A 10,757-nucleotide genomic window follows, 5' to 3' on the forward strand; every position below is an offset into this window, starting at 1 on the left:
ACGATTAATGATGAGCAAGGAGACTGGATGCGCTAGCAAGGTACCAGCAGTAGCAGTGGACTACATTTCCCAGAAGCCCTTGCGCGCATAGCTAACCCCCCCCCGCGCGCTTCTCTCTCCCTCCCTCCCCTTCTTCCTCCTCCCCCCCTCCCTGCGCTGTCAATCAAAGTAACGTGGGGTCCTCGGCCTTCCCCGCTCCTGAGTGGTTGGCTGCTATAATTGCACCCCATTGATCTAACCCTGGCAAGGTTTTATGCTGGCTATCAATCAAACATTAGCAGGAGAGGCAGGCAGGCAGGCAGAGAGGGAGAGAAAGGATGGTTCCTCTCTCTCTCTCTCTCTCTCTCTCTCTCTCCCTCTCTCTCTTTTCTCCAGCTCCAAGAGCAGCCAGGATCAGGAGCCAAACCTCCCCAGCGCCCGCCATCAGCAAAAGGCCGCCATCCAATAAAAAACAACAACCATAAAAAATAAAATAAAATCTGCTTCGCTTCCTCTCCTCTCCATCTCCCCCTTTCCCCGTACCAAAAGCCTCCTCCGCCTTGGGAAAAAACGCCAGGGAAGGATAAACGAGGAAGGACGCCACGGCCTCTGAGCACAGGCAAAGTGGTTTTCTAAAGAGGCTGGTTTAAGACCAGTGAGCTAGGAGCTGGGAAACCAGGGTTTCAAAAAGGCCAGTGCTTTTTCCCCCACCCCTAAATAATTCTCATTTTCCTACTCATATTGAAGTGTTGTTGTTTACCTTCTTGGGCTCCATGGTCACTGCAGATGGTGGTAGCAGCCACTAAATTAAGAGACGCCTGCTTCTTGGGAGGAAAGCAATGACAAACCTGGACAGCATCTTAAAAAGCAGAGACATCACCTTGCCAACAAAGGTCCGTATAGTTAAAGCTATGGTTTTCCCAGTAGTGATGTGTGGAAGTGAGAGCTGGACCATAAAGAAGGCTGATGGCCAAAGAATGGATGCTTTTGAATTCTGGTGCTGGAGGAGACTCTTGAGAGTCCCATGGACTGCAAGAAGATCCAACCTCTCCATTTGGAAGGAAATCAGCCCTGAGTGCTCACTGGAAGGACAGATCCTGAAGCCGAGGCTCCAAGACTTTGGCCACCTCATGAGAAGAGAAGACTCCCTGGAAAAGACCCTGATGTTGGGAAAGATGGAGGGTGCAAGGAGAAGGGGACGACGGAGCATGAGATGGTGGGACAGTGTTCTCGAAGCTACCAGCATGAGTTTGACCCAACTGCGGGAGGCAGTGGAAGACAGGAGTGCCTGGCGTGCTCTGGTCCAGGGGGTCACGAAGAGTCGGACACGACTAAATGACTAAACAACAAATGGTTTTCCCAGTAGTGATGTATGGAAGTGAGAGCTGGAGCATAAAGAAGGCTGATCGCCGAAGAATGGATGCTTTTGAATTCTGGTGCTGGAGGAGACTCTTGAGAGTCCCATGGACTGCAAGAAGATCAAACCTCTCCATTCTGAAGGAAATCAGCCCTGAGTGCTCACTGGAAGGACAGATCCTGAAGCTGAGGCTCCAAGACTTTGGCCACCTCAGGAGAAGAGAAGACTCCCTGGAAAAGACCCTGATGTTGGGAAAGATGGAGGGCACAAGGAAAAGGGGACGACGGAGGACAAGATGGTGGGACAGTGTTCTCGAAGCGACCAGCATGAGTTTGACCAAACTGCGTGAGGCTGTGGAAGACAGGAGTGCCTGGCGTGCTCTAGTCCAGGGGGTCACGAAGAGGCGGACACGACTAAACAACAACAACAACAACAAGTGTTCCAAAATTTAAAGGATGGTTAAAAATGAACAAAGGAAAAAAACAACCCCGGTATATAGTCAGAATTCCATCAACGGAGGGAGGGGAAAAGGGAAAGGACTTCCGCTTCTCCCTGGGGGAGTCTGGGGGCACTCTGTCTGCGCTCAGAGACCATGCACATCTTCCTGCTGTTTGGAGGAAACTCCCATCTGCTTGAAAATTTGGTTTAAAACAAACCCCAAAACGTTTGGATTTTATTATCCAGACTTTATATTATAAAGGGGAGTCCCTTTGAATGCTACAAATGTGATTATTGGAGGGCTGCGAAGAAGCTCTGGGAAGGCTGGGGGCACTCTGTGCATGCTCAGAGACCCTGTGCGCCTCCCTGCTCATCAAGGGGGCTATGCTAAATGGGCATAGAATCAGAGTTAGAAGGGACCCCATGTTTCATCTAGTCCAGCCCCTTGTGACACAGGAATCATTTGCCCAGTGTGGGGCTTGAACCCTGAGATGAAGAGGTGTAGCGCTCTAGCAGCTTGAGCTATGTTCAAAGGAAGGTAGACTAGGGCCAAGTAAGGTAAAGGTAAAGGGACCCCTGACCGTTAGGTCCAGTCGTGGCCGACTCTGGGGTTGCGGCGCTCATCTCGCTTTATTGGCCGAGGGAGCCAGCGTACAGCTTCCGGGTCATGTGGCCAGCAGGACTAAGCTGCTTCTGGCGAACCAGAGCAGCGCACGGAAACGGCGTTTACCTTCCTGCTGGAGCGGTACCTATTTATCTACTTGCACTTTGACGTGCTTTCGAACTGCTAGGTTGGCAGGAGCAGGGACCGAGCAACGGGAGCTCACCCCGTCATTGCGGGGATTCGAACCGCTAACCTTCTGATCAGCAAGTCCTAGGCTCTGTGGTTTAACCCACAGCGCCACCCGTGTCCCTCAAGGGCCAAGTATATTTCCTTAATTGGAAACTACAAGAAGTACCAACAGTGGAGGAATGGCAGATGATGGGTTTTTGGGAGCTAGCCGACCTGACCGGAAGAGTCCGCGACCAGAGGGAGGAGGAGTACCAGGAGGAATGGATGAAATTCAAAGATTATTTAGCTAAATATGGTTAAGATAACATAAATAGAATCACTTGTGAGTACCAAATAGGCCTAGGATTTAAAAAGGCGATGTTGTAAAATGTTAAAGTTAAAATGAAAAGAAAGAAAGACGTAATTTGACCAAGTAAATCTTATGTGAAAATAGTTTTGGAAAACTGCTACAATGGACTATATGGAAACTCAGCTAGGGGGATTTGAAGAAGCCATTTAACACTGTTTAAAAAATGGAATCATTATAGTTAGGATAAATGTTTGTTGGTTGGTTGGTATTTTTATTTATTTTTTTGTTTGATAAAAAATTGGAAAATCAATTTAAAAAATTTGGAAAAAAAGAATATTTACTTAGGCTTTTCTCACCCCTGAAAGAGATGAATTCGCTGGTTTCCTGGAACGATCAGGAGAGCAAGGTGTGTTGAGGGGGGACGACACGCCGTGTGGGACCCCTCCACCCCCTGAAATATTGCAGGAGCCAGATGTACTTGCCTTCGCCACCTACCCTGGCATCTGCGCCGTCTAAATATTTAATACATCGCATTTCGCCCTAATCTTTTATTAATCACGCTATTTACTGTTTTTGCCAAAAAAAAGTGTGGCAGCTGTGGATCGGAGATGGGTGTGGGAAGGAAAAGCTATTGCTCTGTGTGTCTGGAAAGGGCTGTGTGTCTTCCATGCCTTGTTGTTGTTTAGTTGTGCCCGCCTCTTCGTGACCCCCTGGACCAGAGCACGCCAGGCCCTCCTGTCTTCCACTGCCTCCCGCAGTTTGGTCAAACTCATGTTAGTCGTTTCGAGAACACTGTCCCACCATCTCATCCTCTGTTGTCCCCTTCTCCTTGCGCCCTCCATCTTTCCCAACATCAGGGTCTTTAACAGGGAGTCTTCTCTTCTCATGAGGTGGCCAAAGTCTTGGAGTCTCAGCTTCAGGATCTGTCCTTCCAGTGAGCACTCAGGGCTGATTTCCTTCCGAATGGAGAGGTTTGATCTTCTTGCAGTCCATGGGACTCTCAAGAGTCTCCTCCAGCACCACAATTCAAAAGCATCCATTCTTCGGCAATCAGCCTTCTTTATGGTCCAGCTCTCACTTCCATACATCACTACTGGGAAAACCATAGCTTTAACTATAGGGACCTTTGTTGGCAAGGTGATGTCTCTGCTTTTTAAGATGCTGTCTAGGTTTGTCATTGCTTTCCTCCCAAGAAGCAGGCGTCTTTTAATTTCATGACTGCTGTCACCATTTGCAGTGATCATGGAGCCAAAGAAAGTAAAATCTCTCACTGCCTCCATTTCTTCCCCTTCTATTTGCCAGGAGGTGATGGGACCAGTGGCCATGATCTTAGTTTTTTTAATGTTGAGCTTCAAACCATATTCTGCGCTCTCCTCTTTCATCCTCATATTTAAAGATAGGATATTTCCTTCACATCTGAAGGGAGGACCTTCTGCCTGGTTCCTTGTAACCTCACTTTTCTCAATGAGGGAATCGCCTGAAGGCCCTCGGAGCTGGATCTCAGTGTCCAGGCAGAACGATGGAGGTGGAGACGCTCCTTCAGGTATACTGGGCCATTTAGGACTTTAAAGGTGAGCACCAACACTTTGAATTGCACTCGGAAACATACTGGGAGCCAATGCAGATCTCTCAGGACCGGTGTTATGTGGTTCCGGCAGCCACTCCCACTCACCAGTCTAGCTGCCGCATTCTGGATTAAATGCAGTTTCTGGGTCTATCCTCTGTTCAGACAGTAGAGCCACTGAAGTGTGAAGCCTGGGGAGACTTCTGAGGGCCGGATAGAGAGGAAGGGAGGGCCGAATTGGCTCATGGGTCTGCAGCTCTTTCCCCCCTAGCGTTTGTTGGAGAAAACAAGTCAAGGTGCATGAAAATAGTCTCTATGTGTCCCTGGCTGTCTCCCAACTGCCCACATCTTGTGAGCTAGACTTTGGAAATGGTCGTGCTTCAAAACCTCCGAAGACAGAGATTCTTGCATTGTAAGGGGTTGGTCTACAGGACCTTCAGGGTCCCATCCAGCTCTTGTATGATTCTGTGAATCAACAGCAAAGAAAAAAAGACTACTGCAATTCTAGGCTGCATCAACAAAAGTGCCCAGATCATGAGAAGTCAAAGGTAAAGTAAAGGGACCCCTGACCATTGGGTCCAGTCGTGGCCGATTCTGGGGTTGCGGCGCTCATCTCGCTTTACTGGCCAAGGGAGCCGGCGTACAGCTTCCGGGTCATGTGGCCAGCAGGATTAAGCCGCTTCTGGCGAACCAGAGCAGCGCACGGAAACACCGTTTCCCTTCCCGCTGGAGTGGTACCTATTTATCTCCTTGCACTTTGACGTGCTTTCGAAATGCTAGGTGGGCAGGAGCGGGGACCGAGCAACGGGAGCTCACCCCGTCATTGCAGGGATTCGAACTGCCGACCTTCTGACCGGCAAGTCCTAGGCTCTGTGGTTTAGACCACAGTGCCACCCGCGTCCCTATACATGAGAAGTCAAAGGGACTTGGAACCTGCCCTGAAATCTTCGTGCTGGCGATGCAGGTCTTTGCGGTTCTGTTCAAAAACAAATAAATCCTTGTTTTGCAGACGTGATTCTTCCTGCGTCCTTGTGGAGGGCCTCACTCCAGAAAGAGCCGCAATGGCTTTCGACCTTATCCTTCCAGCTCCTGTTTTCCCTTACAGCTCTTGAGTGGCGTCTCAATTATTGATGTCCCTCCTTCTCTCTCTCTCTCTCTCTCTCTCTCTCTCCAACTCCCTCTTAGATTCAGCTACTGCATTAGTGATGCTCAGGGAGACGAAGGCAGGTTGCTATGCCTTGACAAATTATCCCCAAATCCACCGGCAACGCCAGGCAGTAAAAAGAATAATAATTTTTTTAAAAAACCGAGGAAAGAAGAGAGAAAAATCAAGATTTGGCTAGGCTTTATCAGCCGATGGACATAATAACAGGATAGCCTGGCCAAATTCTGCAATGGTTCATTTCCTGTATTTACTCAGTTTCTTTTTTATATATATAATAATTTTTATTAATTTTAACATATAAATTAGAATACATACCACTTATACAATCTTTTTCGGACTTCCCTCAGCACCTCTGATGATCCACCGTTTTAAACACTTCTTATGCATTTCTTAAATTCATATTGCCTTTAACTAACCATCCTCCCCTTTATCCATTTTTGCAATAGTTCCAGTAATTCTCCCCACAAAACTTCTTGCAAACCTACAAACGTTGTCTGATCATCACAAATAGTCTGTAAATTTACACCAGTCGTCTGTGAATTTCTGGTCCCGCAGATCTCGAATCCTTCCTGTTAGTTTATCGAGTTCTGCATAGTCCATTAATTTTATCCTCCATTCTTCTTTCGTCGGTAATTCTTCTTGCTTCCATTTTTGGGCCAATAATATTCTTGCTCCTGTTGTTGCATATAAAGACAACTTACATTCCTATCTATTTTTATCAGTTCCTACAATGGCCAGTAAAAATGCTTCTGGTTTCTTTATAAATGTACATTTCAACATTTTTTTCATCTCATTATATATCATCTCCCAGAAGTTACTGTACTTAATCAGTTTCTATCCTGCCTTTTCTCCAAAGTGCAAACAGTTCTCCCTGCTCCTTATTCCGCCATCTGCCAGTATGTTTCTGAGCATTGGTGCTGACCTTTAAAGCCCTAAACGGCCTTGGTCCTGTATATCTGAAGGAGTGTCTCCACCCCCATCGTCCAGCCCGGACACTGAGGTCCAGCGCCGAGGGCCTTCTGGCGGTTCCCTCATTGCGAGAAGTGAGGCTATAGGGAACCAGACAGAGGGCCTTCTCGGTGGTGGCACCCACCTTGTGGAACGCCCTCCCATCAGATGTCAAAGAGATAAAGAATTACCTGACATTCAGAAGACATCTTAAGGCAGCCCTGTTCAGGGAAGTTTTTAATATGTAATGCTGTACTGTTTTTAACACTGATTGGGAGCCGCCCAGAGTGGCTGCGGAAACTCAGCCAGATGGGCGGGGTATAAATAAATTATTATTATTATTATTATTATCACAACAACCCTGAGAGGGAGAACAGGCCAAGAGGCCGCGACTGAACACCTGCTCTTCAAGTCCACCCAAAGTGAGCATCATGGCTGCGAGGGGTGGGATTTGAACTCGGGTCCTTATCAAGTGATCTTAACTATCAGAGCGCAATGGAGAGCGCCTGCTGGATTGGCCCAAGGGGGGGGCACCTACACCTCCATTTTCCCCTCGAGGTAGTCAAGCCTAGTGGGAAGGCCCTCAGAGCTGGACCTCAGTGTCCGGGCTGAACGATGGGGGTGGAGACGCTCCTTCAGGTATACTGGGCCATTTAGGGCTTTCAAGGTCAGCACCAACACTTTGAATTGTGCTCGGAAATGTACTGGGAGCCAATGTAGGTCTTTCAGGACCGATGTTATATGGTCCCGGTGGCCACTCCCAGTCCCCCGTCTAGCTGCTGCATTCTGGATTAATTGCAGTTTCCGGGTCACCTTCAAATGTAGCCCCACGTAGAGCGCATTGCAGTAGTCCAAGTGGGAGATAACCAGAGCATGCGCCACTCTGGCAAGACAGTCTGTGGGCAGATAGGGTCTCATCCTGCGTACCAGATGGAGCTGGTAGACAGCTGTCCTGGACACAGAATTGACCTGTGCCTCCATGGACAGCTGTGAGTCCAAAATGACTCCCAGACTGCGCACCTGGTCCTTCAGGGGCACAGTTACCCCATTCAGGACCAGGGAGTCCCCCACACCTGCCCGTTTCCTGCCCCCCAAAAACAGTACTTCTGTCTTGTCAGGATTCAACCTCAATCTGTTAGCCGCTATCCATCCTCCAACCGCCTAAGAATACTAAAAAACATTCTTCTTCAGACCAGCCTACCTAGAGGCTTAGAAAGTCCCAGTGGATTTTAATCCGTTTCAGCCTTGTAACTTTTGTATGTTTTAAAATAGGCTGTAAATTTTATTATTATTTTGTAACCTGGGTGTGTGCGCACATTTGTCTGTTTCAAACCCAATCAAGCGGTGTAGAGTGTTTGAAAAATAAATATTTTGTGAAAGAAATACCATACTTTTCCGTGTATGAGACTAGGGTTTGTTTGTTTTTTACTAAAAAATAATGTTAAGAAAGGGGAGGTAGTCTTATACATGGGGACAATCTCCCCATTTTCTTAATTTTGAGCCCCCCCAAATAGGGGGCAATCTTATACATGGGAGCGTGTTATACACGGAAAAATACGGTACGTGTTCCGGGAACCACACCATGAGATATATGTATGAAGGGTGGTATATTAATATTAATATTAATAATAATAAAATATATAACATGAACTACCCAGATATATTTTTATGAAGGGCAGCATATTATATCACCACCACCATAAATAAATTAACAATTTATTAACAAATTAATAAATTAATTAGAGCTCCAATGGTGTGTCAAAGAGCTATTTAACTCAAGTTGTTTTTCTTTGAGACTTTTGGATGTCTCGGTTTCCAGATTTCCTGTCTGAAACAAGAGGAGGCGGTGTATGTACATCTTATCTCAAGGGATAACTGGCCCAGGAGCCAAGATGCCGCCTGAGGCTATATAGGGCGAAGAGAACACCCATTGGCTCATTTCTGTCACCTGACAGCCAGGAGGACACCCATTGGCTCATTTCCGGCGCCCGGCAGCCAACCAGGCAGAAGCTGCACTACCACCAGCCCACTAGGGGGAGCTCTAGCAGATCCCGGGGTGAGGTTTTGTCTCCCTCTGGTGGCAATAAACAGTCAACACAAGGAAAACAGCTGCAATTTTAACCAACCATCTGATTTCTTTTATTTGAAAAAGGCACAGCTAAGACACCCTTAATACAGAATTAATTTCTCTCAGTTCCTCTTAATATATAGGTCAAGTGATTAATAAACACATGAAGCAAACAAAGGTTTCTTTTTTCTTTTCTTTTCTTCCTTCCTTCCTTTTCTTCCTCCTCTCTTCCTCTAAAGGAATATATACAAACACGAAAATCTCTCTCTTTTTTTTTCGTCTTAAAATTTCTTTCGTTAAATGGGGTTGGGGAGAAAGAGTCAAGCTAGCTTACAGAAAGAGAAGACACAAGTTGCAGTATCCTTTTCAAAAATAAAACGACAACAGGGAGAGTTCAAAACAAAAACATTAAAAAGTGAGGGAGGGGGGGTTGAGAATTGTCGTATTTTTCTCCCCCCCTTACCACCCTTCTCCCCTTTCCCACAACTCAAACCTTTCAGGGGGTGAGGAAGAAATAATGAAAAGGACATTAGCCGCTGGGATACTGGGAAGAACCTAGATTTGCAAGAATGTGGGTCACAGATAAGGAAGGGGGTGGGGTTTTTCTTGGGGGGGGGGGAAGGGAACCGACACCACGTCAAAAGTCACCCGGAAGGAGGAATATGGGATGAATATATTTATATATTTATAGATATAGATATATATAAAAAAATTCCGATTCTGTGCTACCTTAAAAACGAGACACATGCAAAAATAAAAATTAAAAAGGACAAAAAGGTGCTCATTTGTCTAAAACCGCACCGGCGGGGAAGGGGATCTGAAGAATGTGTGCATCGCGAGAGAGAAAGAAAGAAAAAGAAATCGCTTGTGGGAACCGCCATGCGCAGGAACGGCGGGGGCAGTTAAGCAATGGGGAGTCGCCGCTTGGATTAAATTTGAATCGGGAAGTCTGGCGGATAATGGAGGTTCTCGACGGGTAACGGGGCGAGCGCGGGAAGGAACGCGAGGGCGGGCAAAAAACTTTCTAGGAGCTAGTTGGCACGTGCGTAGTGCCACGCACAACAGGGGCGGCGTTCGGGAATGCCAGGGTTTTTTTGCCGGCAGCTTGACAGACAGGTTCCCTTCTGGGGGCGGGGCTGCAACCTGCTGGTGGGCGGGGCCAGAGGCGGAACTGGGCGGGGCAAACGGGCAGCAGGCGAGTTTTGACACCCACCACCCACCCTCTCCATTGAGGCGAGCGGGACGTGTTAGCAAAGGGCACCGTTCAGCCAGGCCAAAGGACTCGAGAATTGTGCGGAACGGGGTCAGCAAAGGATTGTGGGTTGCGGAGGCTTCTGGGGGGCCGAACGAAGACATCTCGGGGGCCACCACCAGCCCCTGAAGGTACGTCCTTCCCAGGTTAACCAGAAGCAACACACACTCAAGGTTTGGAGGAACATGAAAGCACGGTTCTCCGTTCCGCAAGCCACCTCCTCTATCGGTTTGGTGGTTAGGAGAGCATCAAGCAGGGCAAATTTTGGTTTTCAGCAGCCAATTTTTCTGCTTGCTTTCTTACTAAAACCTTGAGGGCTGCAGCAGAAGAGAGGCTTGGAGACCAGAGCCTTATGCAACTCGCAGAGCAGCGCCAACGATCATCTCCACGCCACAAGCCACACCCTACAGGCCGGAGTTCTCAACACTTAGGTAAAGGACCCCGGATGGTTAAATCCAGTCAAACTTGACTATGGGGTTGCGGCGCTCATCTCACTTTCAGGCCAAGGGAGCCGGCGTTTGTCCACAGACAGCTTTCCGGGTCATGCGGCTAGCAGAACTAAACCACTTCTGGAGCATGACGGAAACCAGAGCGCATGGAAACACCGTTTACCTTTCCGCCGCAGCGGTACCTATTTATCTACTTGCACTGGTGTGGTTTTGAACTGTTAGGTTGGCAGGAGCTGGGACAGAGCAACGGGAGCTCACCCCGTCGCGGGGATTCGAAGCGCGCCACTTAACGCAGGGCTCGCAAACTGTTTCGAGCCATGGGGTGCACATGGATTTTGCACCAGTCCTGAAATGGCTGCGGCAACGAGTGCGGCGTAGCATAAATTGGCTGCCCCCAGAGCTGAGCCCGTAAACTGAGCAGGAAGAGCAGTTTCTCGCACACTCGCAATTTTTGA

Source organism: Podarcis melisellensis, assembly GCF_964234715.1.
Source record: "Podarcis melisellensis genome assembly, chromosome: 18".
Lineage (NCBI taxonomy): Eukaryota > Metazoa > Chordata > Lepidosauria > Squamata > Lacertidae > Podarcis > Podarcis melisellensis.